General features: G+C 37.6%; 1 pseudogene; it reads left to right on the top strand.

Annotated features, from left to right (window-relative positions):
* The first annotated feature begins 7,759 nt into the window (after positions 1-7,759).
* LOC143400739 (protein cornichon homolog 4-like) lies at positions 7,760-8,137 on the top strand (annotated as a pseudogene).
* The last annotated feature ends 5,248 nt before the right edge of the window (positions 8,138-13,385 follow it).

Genomic DNA, 13,385 nt, shown 5'->3' with positions numbered 1-13,385 from the left:
CAAATCATCTGATTCATGTATAATCTGAAATCTTTCTCTGTCACTTTTTTCTGCTGTAGCTGTTAATTTTTTGTGTTGTCTTAAATTGTTTGTGCTACTTTCTTCCCTTGTCTTTTCATGTTGTTTGTGCTTCTTTCCGGAAACTGTGGAACTGGGGTGTTTTTGCTCATATTCTATAGACTTGTAGTGCTCTTGTGGAGTTCCAAGATCCCTCCTTTGTGGGGAATGACAATGTTGACAGTTCCCAATATCAACAGTACATCACCTATGAACAAATTATTGTTATTAAGACATTTATAGTTAATTTCAATGTCTAGAAATTTTGGATTCAATTATTATTTAAATATAATCAGTAGTTTTATAAAAGTTGTACAGTTTCTGGTGGCAGACAGAGAACTGGGGGTTGGGCATATGACATTATATTAAGGGGGAAAGATATGAGGGTATGGGATTAACATAATGTAGGAAATTTGGAGGAGAACTCTAATGAAGAGGGTTAGTAGCAGGGGAATAGACAGGAGGGTAGACAAGTACATAGAAGCACAGTAGAATGCGTAAAAACAAACACATATATGTATTTAGGAAATTACAAGAAGTGAAAATAATAAAAATTAGTAGGTTGAAAGAGGAACAGAGAAGGAAGAAAAATAAAAAGGAAAGAAGGAAAGAGAAAATAGAGAGAGAGAAAGAAAAGAGGGGGTTCTTATGCAAATCCTCTATATTATATTATTCTGGTGACTCAATTCTTAAAGTTCTATTTCATGCAATATTCTTGGTTTTATATATGTGGAGGTTGTGAGGACCAGAGTAGGAAAGGTAGAGGAGAAAGAAAGATGGTAAAATAGAAGAGAAGAAAACAAACAAACATAAAACAAAAAAAGAAGATATAAACAAACAAATAAAAATACTCTTAGAATTCTGTTTTCTTCTCTTTTCTTCCAGTAGTTGGAGCTGTCTATTCAATGCTTGAGTCTCTGCCCTTACGGTGGTGTTGATAACCAGTGTGAGAAGACTTGAGCTCTCCCTCTCTTGCCTGGAACTTCCCTAATCTTGGTTTCTCTGAGTTGCTCCCAGTTTTTAGATCCCTCCCCTCTATTGCTTATCAGGTCTCAACTGAGGGACTTCTTGCTCTTCGCCCTTGGTTTGCACCAGGTGGGCAGCGCCCTAGTTGTACTGCACACCTGTTCAATTGAGAGCTGTTTTTGTGTTGGAAAGTAACTGTGCCAAATTATCACAGCTGGAGGGAGGGAGAGTTGGAAAACAGATACCTGTTCAGTTGCATATCCATCCACACTGGTAGCCATGCCCACCAAACAATGGCGAGAAATATTTTCCAAGATGAAGCCACGTCTGTTTCCTGCATAGGGGTGTCTGGTGGGGGTAGCTGGGATGTCCTTTTGCTGTTGCTAGAAAGTTGTCTGGTGACCTGCTTTGGAGCACAGTGTAGTCTGGAGTTCTGTAGCTCTGCAGAGATGCTGATTTGGTGTTTCTACTTCGCTGCTTGAGAGCTGCGCTTGTGCTCAAACTGCAGGATTTGGGACCAGAGTCTGGAGTCTTACCGGAAGACAGAGTCTCTGAGTTCTGTGTGGTGTTCGCAGCTCTGGTGGATTCCGTGAAAATCCACGTATGTGGTCCTGTCACACACTCTGAAATGCTGTATTTTGTCAAGGCGAGTCCCTATGGAGAAGCTACCCATAGCTGCAGCACACAGCAGCCAGAAACGGTATCTCTTCTACTCCACCATCTTGGATCCTTCGTGTTCCAATTTGTAGAGGGAATGCCTTCAAGTTTTCCCCATTTAGAATGATGTTGGCCTGGGACTTAGCATAGGTAGCCTTTATGATGTTGAGATATGTTTCTGTTATCCCTAGTTTTTATAGAGTTTTTGAACTCTGTATTTTGTCAAATGCTTTTTCTATGTCTATGGAGATGATTCTTTAAGTCTATTGATGTAATGAATTACATTTATTGATTTTTGTATGTTTAACTAACCTTGTATTCATGGGATGAATTCCACTTGATCATGGTGCATGATCTTTTTGATATGTTTTTTGTATTTGATTTTCCAGAATTTTATTGAGAATTTTTGAATATATGTTCATTAGAGATATTGGTCAGAAGTTTTCTTTTTTTGTTGTGTCTTTGCTTGGTTTTGGAATCAGAGTGATATGTCTTTTTCTATAAGATGAGTCTTGTAGAGTGAGTTGTGAAATGCTGCCTTTTTTTCTATTTCTGAAATAAATTGAAGAGTACTGGTATTAGTTATTCTTTAAAGGTCTTGTAGGACTTGACTGTGTATATGGTCCTAGGCTTTTCAAGGTTGGTAGACTTTTGATGGCATCTGCATTTTGTCACTTGAAATTGATTTGTTTAAATTGTGTATATCATCCTGATTTAATTTGGGCAAATTATATGAATCCAGAAATTTGCCAATGCCTTTGATAGTTTCTATTTTATTGAAGTACAAGATTTCAAAATAATTTCTGTTTATCTTCTGTATTTATGTAGGGTCTGTTGTGATATTTCCTTTTTCATCATGTATGTTAGTGATGTGAATTTTCTCTCTTCTCCTCTTTGTTAGCATGGCTAAGGGTCTGTCAATACTATTTATTTTTTTTTTTAAAGAACCCACTTTTTGTTCTGTCAATTTTTTCAATTGTTTCTTTTGTTTCAATTTTATTGCTTTCAGCTCTGATTTTAATTATTTCCTGTCTTCTGCTGATTTTGGTGTTGATTTGTTTTTCTTTTTCTAGAGCTTTGAGATCTAATGTTAAGTAATTTATTGTTGACCTTTTATTCTTTTAAGGAATGAACTACATGCACTGAATTTTCCTTTTAGAACTGCTTTCATAGTGTCCTAAAGATTTTGATATGTTGTATCTGTTCTCATTCACTTCTAAAAATTTTTTAAATCTCTTCCATGATGTCTTCTGTAACCCATTGTTCCTTCAGTATCATACTATTTATTCTCTAGGTGCTGGATTGGATCTACCTTGCTCTTGGATAGGCAGAATTAATATTATCAAAATGACCAGATCTGTTGTAATTTTTTACATTTGATGTCTTGTAAGTCTCTTGTATTTGATTTTCCAATTCATTCTTCATGCTTGGAAAATTTTCTGATATTATCTCATTAAAGAGATTGTGCATTCCTTTGGTTTGAAACTCTGTGCCTTCCTCTATCCCAATAACTCTTAGATTTGGTCTTTTGATGCTGTTCCATGATTCTTGGATGTTCTGTTTATGGTTTCTAAGTTTCTTCACTGTGTGATCAACTTTATTTTCCAGATTGTATACTTTGTCTCCATTATCTGATGTTCTTTCTTCCAAGTGATCTAGTCTGTTGGTTATGCTTTCTATTGAGTTTTTTATTTGATTTATTGTATCCTTCATTTCAAGGATTTCTGACTGTTTTTTTTCATGGTCTGTATCTCTCTCTTGAAGTAATCTTTTGCTACCTGAATTTGCTCTCTTATCTCATTATTGGAGTGATCAATTTTTACCTGTGTTTGCTCATTTAGATCATTCTGTATTTCACAGATCATTTTAATTATGAACCTTTTGAACTCCTTCTCTGACATTTCATGAACTTTGCTGTCCATGGGTTCTGTTATTATAGTATCCTGGTTTGTTTGGGGAACCTTCCTCCCTTGTTTTTTCATGTTGTCTTATGTGTCTTCCTTTATTGCAGTGTGGATCTGAGATATTATATTTTCTTCCCTATATTCTTGTAGTACCTGTGAAGATTGTCTTATCTTACCTTGATTTTGGGCTTCCAGACCCTGCTGGTGTTCCTCAATGAATGCAACTGCATTCTGGATCTGAGTCTGCAGTGGGTGGATATAGGCACTGGACTTGACCCCCCAAGATTTTCTGCCAGTCAGAAGGGGCATTCCTGCACCTAAGACTAGGCTCTGCCAGTGCCTGCCCCACCTGTGGAGGGGTGGACTGGACCTTCTGAGAGCCTGGATCCCTTGTGGACTTGTGTGGGCAGTCTGGGCTGGCTCTTGGTTCCCATGGTAGTCCACTGGTTAGAAGGGGCAGTTCTGCACCAGAGGCTCAGCTCTGGCGAGTGTCTGCCCCACCAGGAAAGGCATGGACCAGGCCTGCTATCCCCCTGAGCCCCACAGATGGTGGTGTGTGTGAATCTGGGACTCTGGACTTTATCTCCCATGGTAGTCTATTCACAGCCAGTTCTTTATAAGTAATTGGAGGTCTTGGAAATTTTGATAACCTCAATTAAATATCTTGATAACCCAGTTTTTCGATGGTTGTGTGTCTGTGCCTTGAGAAAAGCATTATTTGGTAGTTAAATCTGAACAGTGACCTTTCAGATTTATATCCACTGTTTTGATCCTGGGATGTTAAGCTTTTGGGCTTAGTCTTCATGGGAAAGTTGCAGCAGAATGTGTGAGGTGTGTGTATGTGTGTGTGTGTGTGTGTGTGTGTGTATAAAAATATACAGCAGCAGAATGTTTTCACATAGCTTTTCCCTTCTTCCTTCCACATTGCTGTGTTTCAGAAGACTTGGTGCTGACCCTGATGTGTAGAGATTCTGCAAATCCCTGATATGAGATCTGTGTTCTCTCATAGATTGACGGAAAGAACAGTTCCCAGCCTGTGAGTGACTGTGTGCTTCTAGATGTTCCTCCTGTTGCCCTCATGGCTTCTGGCTTCTCCTTAAGTTCTCTGTGGTGATTCAGATGCTGGCATCACCAACAGTGTTACCATGTCAGAAGTGATGGTCACAACACTGGTACTGGTTCTCAAGGGTCCTGTCACAAATCTACCCCCCCCCCTCAAATCAGCCTCTGGCTCCTTCTCCTGGTTGAGGATGTGGGCTTGAGTTACAAGACTCATATCTCAGGAGGCTTATTCCCTCCTCAGCTCAGGCAACTCTGTGGCTGTGAGGTGGTGGGTGGCTGAGTGCTTTTTATTGGGGCAGGAGGGGACTTTGCATGATTGATAACTCTCTCAACAGGTCCTATCACTCTGGATCCAGACTCTACTCACCACAGGCTTTCTGTCTCATGAAAAGACGCATCTGACCTGGAAGGACCCCTGTGTGTACCGTGATGAGAAATGCAGTGTGTTGGGTCTTGAGGGCATCACACCAGGAAGATGTTACTGGGAAGTGGTTATAGAGAAAGGATGGTTCAGCAGGTGGTTTCTGGGAGTCTGAAGCAAAGATGTGAAAAGAATAGGTTTGCATGAGGAATTACCAGGTAGGGGGGTTTAGGTCATTGGGAAGTTTAAGGATAGATATTGTGCCTGGACTGATCCTGTGACTTGGTTATCTCCTAGGCAAGATCCCTGCCAGGGTGGGGGTTTTCCTGGACTACAGTGAAGGGGATGTCTCCTTCTATAACTTGATGGATGGTTTTCATATTTTCTCTTTCCCTCCAGTTTCCTTCTGTGGAACTCTCTTTCCATACTTCATGTTTATGTATGGAGATGTGTCCATGACAATTTGCTCCATGGAGAGTCTGAGGGGTTCCCTATACAGCTTGACAATTCATTTCCTTTGGAGGCAATCCTGAGCACCTCAATGGAGGGGTTCGACTCTGGCTGTGGTGTTGATGGTGCTCCCCCAGAGGCTGAATCTCCATTACTTCCCTGAAACTTTCAGGTTTTGTTCCCACAGGGTCCCTTGCTGTCCTTGATCCCCCACTGTGGCCTTTCCTTTGGCTACAGACTCCCTGTGGCAAAATCTCCTGAGATGATACTTGGAAGGCTCACTGGGCTTGTCCTCCTGCTCTGTGCTCAGATTTCATATGTATGGTTATGAGAGTTCTATTCATGTCTTATGTTCAGGTAGCAGAAGAAAAAATTTGACTGTTTTGGAACTGGCTTAGGGAATGTGGAATTTAACTATGAGGAGCCATTTTTTTGGTTAAAATGTATTTAAGACAGGTGTGGCACCACATGCCTGTGGTCCTAGCTTCTGGGGAGGCTAAGGTAGGAGGATCACTTTAGCCCATAATTTTGAGACCAGCCTGGGCAGCATAGTGGTACCCTATCTCAAGAAAAAAAATCAAACAAATGGGACACCACATTACTGGACTTGAATGTTTGTAGAGGAACCTTGAGGTTGAGAATGGTCACTTGTTCTATTTCTGCAGATGAAAGAAAGTTTATCATCCAGAAATTTCCAGAGAAATGAATAATGTGTTAGTCACCTTTATTTTCTCTGTGGGAAAATCAACCTGAAGGAGAAGAGATTTATTATCCTCACAGTCTTAGAGGTTTCAGTTCATAGTCACCTGGCTTCATTGTTTCTGAGGCAGAATGTCATGTGATGACAGGGAACAGGTGATGGAGCAAGTGTCTCACCTCATGGCAGATAGAAGGCAAGGGTGCGGGGAGGCAAGAGCAAGAGAAACAGGGGGCCCAGGACAAGACAGTCTTCAAAGACACAGCCAAGTTACCTACTTCCTTCCTGTTTCCTAGTCCCCACCTCCTCAAATTTCTACCACCTCCTAAAAAGGCCACCAGCTGGGGACCAAGCTTTTAACACATGATCCTTTGGAGAATATTTCAGTTCCAAACTCCAATGAATAATGGAGTTTTAAGAGAAGAGTCCAACATTCTATATTATCTGCTTCCTATTTCAGATGAATAAAACATACCTCTTATTCCATAACAAGGTAAATTTCTGGTACCATTGAGAATGTTGTGATATGTTAATCCAGGGAATTAAAGAAAAGGCAATAGACCCCCCTCCTTAAAAAAGCTATTAGTACATATTCCTCGTACAAAATATTGGGTTTTATTTTGATATATTCCATGCATGCATATAATGTACTTTGATCATATCCACCCTTCCTGCTACACTCTTTGACTTTTCTCTCCATTTCCCTTTTGTGTCAATACTACAACTGAGAAAAGAGAGTATTACTTGAGTGAACATAAATAAAAAAGAGAATTTTCAGATGCAAGATGAATTACAGCAAGCTTTGACCATAAGCTTGGAAAGTGATACTCCTGCCTCAGGGATTACAGGCATGGGCCACCACAGTGGGCTGTTTTTCTACTTACGGTGACAGGAATTTCAGAAACAGGTGAGTAAATTGAGGAGTCATCTTGTGATTGTCAGTAAGTCGTGTGGGCATACTTTTAAGACCAAGGGGTGCACTTAATCTGTGGGGTCTCTGCTCATTCCTTAATTGAATTATAGGACACCCAGATATGTGCAGAGAGTTGGAGAATAACTTGGTGTGGAAAACTCTAAACATTGGTGTCAAAAGTGTTCTGGAGTATATTATGAAAGAGGACACCTGGTTAGTTGGAGCATTACAGATACCTTTCAACCTTCCAGTGGACCATAGTCCCATCTTCCCCATTGAGTTCTGCACCTCAGTCTCACTGGGGACCCTACCGTACATTGTTTCCTTCCTTTGCTACTATGCCTCATCCCAAGAGGTAGTATATGCTTTCTATATACCATTTCTGCATTCTTTGGAGCCTTCATTTACTTCTTTTTGTAGAAAACCACCTTTGATTGTTAATTCTTTTTACTTTTTCAGTGCTAGGGATTAAACCCAGGGCCTCAGGAATGAATAAGTCTATATTAAGTTTTCCTTATTCAAATGATTTATGTCGTTTCTGGACTTTGATGGAATCATCTAAACCACAATAACTTAGTACCTGTTAAAGGAGGGTGCTGAATTGCTCACAGCATGTGAGAAAGAGTAACTGAGGCATTAATCAATTTAGTAAAATGGTTAACTCCAACAATAAGGAAAGGAGAAGGATGAGGATGGAAGCAATAGTGTTCATCTCTTCACTCCAAAATTGTTGTGCCCTCATCTCCCTCTCAGTCTACTTCAGAATTATATCATCTGATATAGAATGTGATGACATTAATGCTAGATCATGTTGCTCAGAATTTCTTGGTCATACCATTTTCAGCATGTTTTGCTTGTTTCACTTAACTGCTTCATCTTTCCTCTCAACTTACCTGTTGGTACTCGGAATATACATTGGCTCATTATGGTGCCAAGTGGCAACATAGGGGTTACAAAATTGAGGTCAACTGAAGTCACATATGAAAGAACCCATGACCAATCTTTGTTTTCACTTACTTCATTTCCTCATGTATTTTTATAATATGATTTTAGCTGTGATCAATGACTGATGCCAGAGAAACTGTGGTTGGAGTTAATATACACTACAGTGTCATATGATCAACCCAAACTGAGTCATAGAACATACATAATTTATACAGATCAATTTCAAGCAAGGAATTATATGACAGCATCAAAAGCCTATCAAAAAAAATCCTGAGACCAGGCAGATTCACAGGTGAGTTGTACAGGACCTACAAGGAAGAATTAATACCAAATACTCCTCAAATTATTCCATGAAATAGAATAGGAAGTAGTCCTTCTGAACTCACTCTACAAAGTCAGTATCATCCTGATACCAAAATCAGGCTGAGATACATCAAGGAAAGAAAATTTCAGACCAATATCCCTGATGAATATTGAGGCAATAATTCCCAATGACATTCTGGCAAACTGCATACAAGAGCATATTAAACAAGTAGTACACCATGATCAAGTGGGGTTCTTTCCAGGGATGCAAAGTTGGTTCAACATACAGAAATCAATAAATATAATTGATCACATCAATAGACTTAAAGATAAGAATCATATGATTTTATCAATTGATACAGAGAAAGCATTTGACAAAATACAGCACCCTTCCATGTTCAAAACACTAGAAAAACTTGGAACAGTAGAAGCATACCTCAACATTGTAAAAACTATCTATGTTAAACCCTAGGCCAACATCATTCTAAATGGCAAAAAATTGGAAGCATTGTTTCTAAAAACTGGAACAAGACAGGGATGCCCCCTTTCACCACTTCTATTCAATATAGTCCTTGAAAAACTCTGACCAGAGCAATTAGACAGATGAAGGAAATTAAAAGGATACAAATAGAAAAAGAACTCAAATTATTATTTGTTGGTGACATGATTCTATACTTAGAGGGTCTAAAAAACTTCCCCCAGAAAACTTGTGGAATTAATGAATGAATTCAGCAAAGTAGAAGGATATAAAATCAATAGCCATATATCAAATGCATTTCTGTACATCAATGATGAATTCTTTGACAGAGAAATTAGGAAACCTATCCCATTTGCAATGGCCTCAAAAAATATATAAAATCATTGGGAATGAATTTATCCAAATACGTGAAAAACCTCTACAATGAAAACTACAGAACACTAAAAAATGAAATTGAAGGAGATCTTAGAAGATGAAAAAAATCTCCCATGCTCTTGGATAGGCAAAATTAATATTGTCAAAATGGCCACACTACCCAAAACACTATACAGATTCAATGCAATTCCAATTAAAACTCCAATGTCATCCCTTATAGAAATAGAAAAAGCAATTATGAAATTTATTTGGTAAAATAAGAGACTTATAATAGCCAAAGCAATCCTTATGAAGAAGAATGAAGCAGGAGGCATCACAATACCAGGCCTTAAACTATACTACAAAGCTATAGTATCAAAAACAGCACGGTATTAGCATCTATATAGACATGTAGACCAATGGTACAGACACAGAGACAAACCCAAATAAATATAGTTATCTTATACTAGAAAATGGTACTGAAAAGATAGCCTCTTCAACAAATGGTGCTGGGAGAACTGGAAATTCATATGCAGCACAATGAAAATAAACTCCCAACTCTCTCCATGCACAAAACTCAACTCAAATGGATCAAGAACCTAGGAATTAGTCCAGAGACCCTGCGCCTAATAGAGAAAAAAGTAGGCACAAATCTTAATCAGGTCAGATTAGGCCCTGACTTCCTTAAAAAAGAGTCCTAAAGCACAAGAAATAAATTCAAAAGTTAATAAATGGGATGGACTCAAACTTAAAAGCTTCTTCTCAGTAAAAGAAACAATCAATGAGGTGAAGAGAGCCTATGTTTTTGGAGCAAATTTTTGCCATGCACACGTCAGATAGAGCACTAATCTCCAGGATTTATAAAGAACAAAAAATTAAATTACAAAAATTAAATTACAAAAAATTAAAACAAACAAACCAGACAATCCAATCAACAAATGGGCTAAGGAGCTGAATGGATACTTTTCAGAAGAAGATATACATTCAATCAACAAATATATAAAAAATGTTCAATATTTCTAGTAATTAGAGAAATGGGAATCAAAACTACTCTAAGATTTCATCTCACACCAGTCAGAATGGCAGTTATCAAGAAACAGACAATAATAAATGTTGGTGAGGATGTGGGGGGAAAAGGTACACTCATACATTGCTGATGGGACTGCAAATTGGTGCAACCACTCCACAATAGGTAAACATCTAGCCAACCTAGATGCCCTTCATTGGATGAATGGATAAAAATTAAATGTGGCATATATACACAATGAAATTTTACTCAGCAATAAAAGAGAATAAAATCATGGCATTTGCAGGTAAATGGATGGCGTTGGAGAAGATATTGTTAAATGAAGTTAGCCAATCCCCCCAAAAAACAATGCCAAATGTTTTCCCTGATATAAAGTGGCTGACTCATAGTGGGGTAGGAATGGGGAGCATGAAAGGATCAGATGAATTCTAGATAGGGGAGAGGTGTGGGAGAGAAAGAGAGGAGGCAGGGGATTAGCAAGGATGGTGGAATGTGATGGACATCATTATCCAAAGTACATGTATGAAGACACAAATTGTGTATCAACCTACTTTATATACAAACAGAGATATTAAAAAATGTGGTATATATGTGTAATAAAAATTGCAATGCAAAAAACAAAGTACATGTATAAAGACATGAATTGGCATGAACATAGTTTATATACAAAGATATGAAAAATTGTGCTCTATATGTGTAATAAGAATTGTAATGCATTCCATTGTTGTGTATTTAAAAAATAAAATCAATTAAATAAAAAAATTGGTGCAACCAATCTGGAAAGCAGTATGGAGATTACTTAGAAAACTTGGAATGGAACCACCATTTGACCCACTCCTTTGTCAATACTCAAAGGATGTAGTAACATAGCCACATCATATTCATAGCAGCTCAATTCACAATAGCTCAATTGTGGAAGCAACATAGATGCCCTTCAATTGATGAATGGATGAATAAACTATGGCATATGTACACAATGGACTATTACTCATATTAGAAGAGAATAAAATCATGGCATTTGCAGGTAAATGGATGGAGTTGGAGAATATCATGCTAAGCAAAGAAAGCCAATCCCACAAATCCAAAGGCTGATGTTCTCTCTGATACGTGGATGCTGATCCAAAATGAGGAGGGAGAGGCTTAGAGAAAGTGGAGGAAATTTGATTGGGCAAAGATGAGAGAGGGTGGAGAGGGGCCATGGGGGCAGGAAAGATGGTGGAATGAGATGGAAATCATTACCCTAGACATATGTAAGACTGCACATAGGGTGTGAGGCTACATGGTGTACAACAGAGAAATGAAAATTTGTGCTGCAAGGTGTATAATGAATTAAAATGAATTTTGCTGTCATATGTACCTAATTTAAAAAAAAGATACACTACAGTGAACAATTGTGGAGCCAGTGACTACTTACATCATCCTGAGAACCATGACCATAGCATTATATAATTTTGTATTTGAACAAGATACTATTTTTACCATATAAAGTATTTTAAAAACAACAGAAGAATATTACTTGTAATATCCTTCCTTCCATTTAGCTTGTACATTTGTGAACTATATTATTTTTGAAGGAGCTACAGGCACACTTTTTTTGAAACAGAAAAGATGGTATGCAGATAACATGATTTTATCCATACAAAATAGAAATAAATCTTTTTAAAAAGTGGACCAGCTTCCTAATTCCAGAGAGAGGACTTAACATCCTCACTATTGGTAAAGTTTGTTAACATTATTTTGATTTATATGTTACCTAGGTATACATATTGCAATGAGTTTCTCTTGGAAAGTTATACTAATCAAGGTTGTAAAGTGCTTTTATGAGCTTTTAAATTTTGTTTAAAGGGAAATGTTTGATTATAAAGAAGAAAGACTTTTTTCCTGGCTACATTTATTACATCCAAATCCATGGTGTAGATCCTTGAAATCCTACTCTCTTTGTTGTACAGCAGAACTCAATTCTCCAAAAGATTTTGATGCATCTCTACAGGCTCAGGTTCTGCAAAGCCCCCCAGATTTCATAAGAAAGCATAAACTTAACCCCTCAGGCCAGCTCCACTTCACTGTCCACATCAAATGGCTACTGTAGGGCCTTTTTTGAGCAGTTCTACTCAGTCTCTGGTTGTTTTGATCATGGTTTATTCCTATCTTAGTACTACCTCAATATTATTTATGGTATCCATTCTTTATGTTGTCAAGGAAAATTATTTAAAACATAAAAACATTAAAGAGTTGGGTTTTACGTCCTTTCAGTGTCATACTAGAGCATTAATAGGCTAATACAAAGATTATGTATTACTTGTGATATATGTATGTGTGTGTTTGTGTTTGTACATATATTTTCTTTATCTATCCATCCATCCATGGACACCTAGGTTGATTCCATATCTTGGCAATTGTGAATAGAGCCGTGATGAACATGGGAGTGCAGACATCTCTTTGCCACACTGATTTCCTTTCCTTTGAATATATTACTAATCATGGGATTGCTGGACCATAGCATCTTTAATTTAAGTTATATCTCTTGTTGCACAATAAGCATCCTATTCATTAAAATACTCTGTGAATCAGCCTACAGCAATACCAATTCTAATACTGATTAAATAATTAATTAAGTTCTTTGATTCCTATACTTGTCTATACTTTCTATACTTCCTATGTTAGTATCAGAAAAGATTTATAAAAAATTTATTGCCCCTAACTGGTGTAGTATGTGATACTGAACTAGCATTCATTAAAACTGGAGGGAGAAAGAAAGAAAGAAAAACATCTGAATGAGTAAATGTATTTTGTTTGAAAAATATAATACACACACACACAGAATTTTCTTTTTCCACATTTTTAATGTGTGCATCATAATTATACATAACAGTAGAAGTCATTGTTACATATTCATAATTGTGTGTAATATAATATTTTGTCAGTATTGCTCCTCAGTAAGAAAGATATTTATGAAAATTATACTATGAAAACTATACAGTATTTTATTGGTTTCTTTTTTTTAAAGAGAGAGAGAGAGAGAGAGAGAGAGAGAGAGAGAGAGAGACAGAGAGAGAGAGAGAGAATTTTAATATTTATTTTTAGTTTTTGGTGAACACAACGTCTTTGTTTTGTATGTGGTGCTGAGGATCGAACCCGGGCCGCACGCATGCCAGGTGAGCGCGCTACTGCTTGAGCCATATCCCCAGCCATATTTTATTGGTTTCAATAG

This window comes from Callospermophilus lateralis, chromosome 6 (assembly GCF_048772815.1).
Source record: "Callospermophilus lateralis isolate mCalLat2 chromosome 6, mCalLat2.hap1, whole genome shotgun sequence".
Classification (NCBI taxonomy): domain Eukaryota; kingdom Metazoa; phylum Chordata; class Mammalia; order Rodentia; family Sciuridae; genus Callospermophilus; species Callospermophilus lateralis.
The sequence above is the reverse complement of the archived record's forward strand: the minus strand, read 5'-3'. Positions and strand labels throughout refer to the sequence as shown.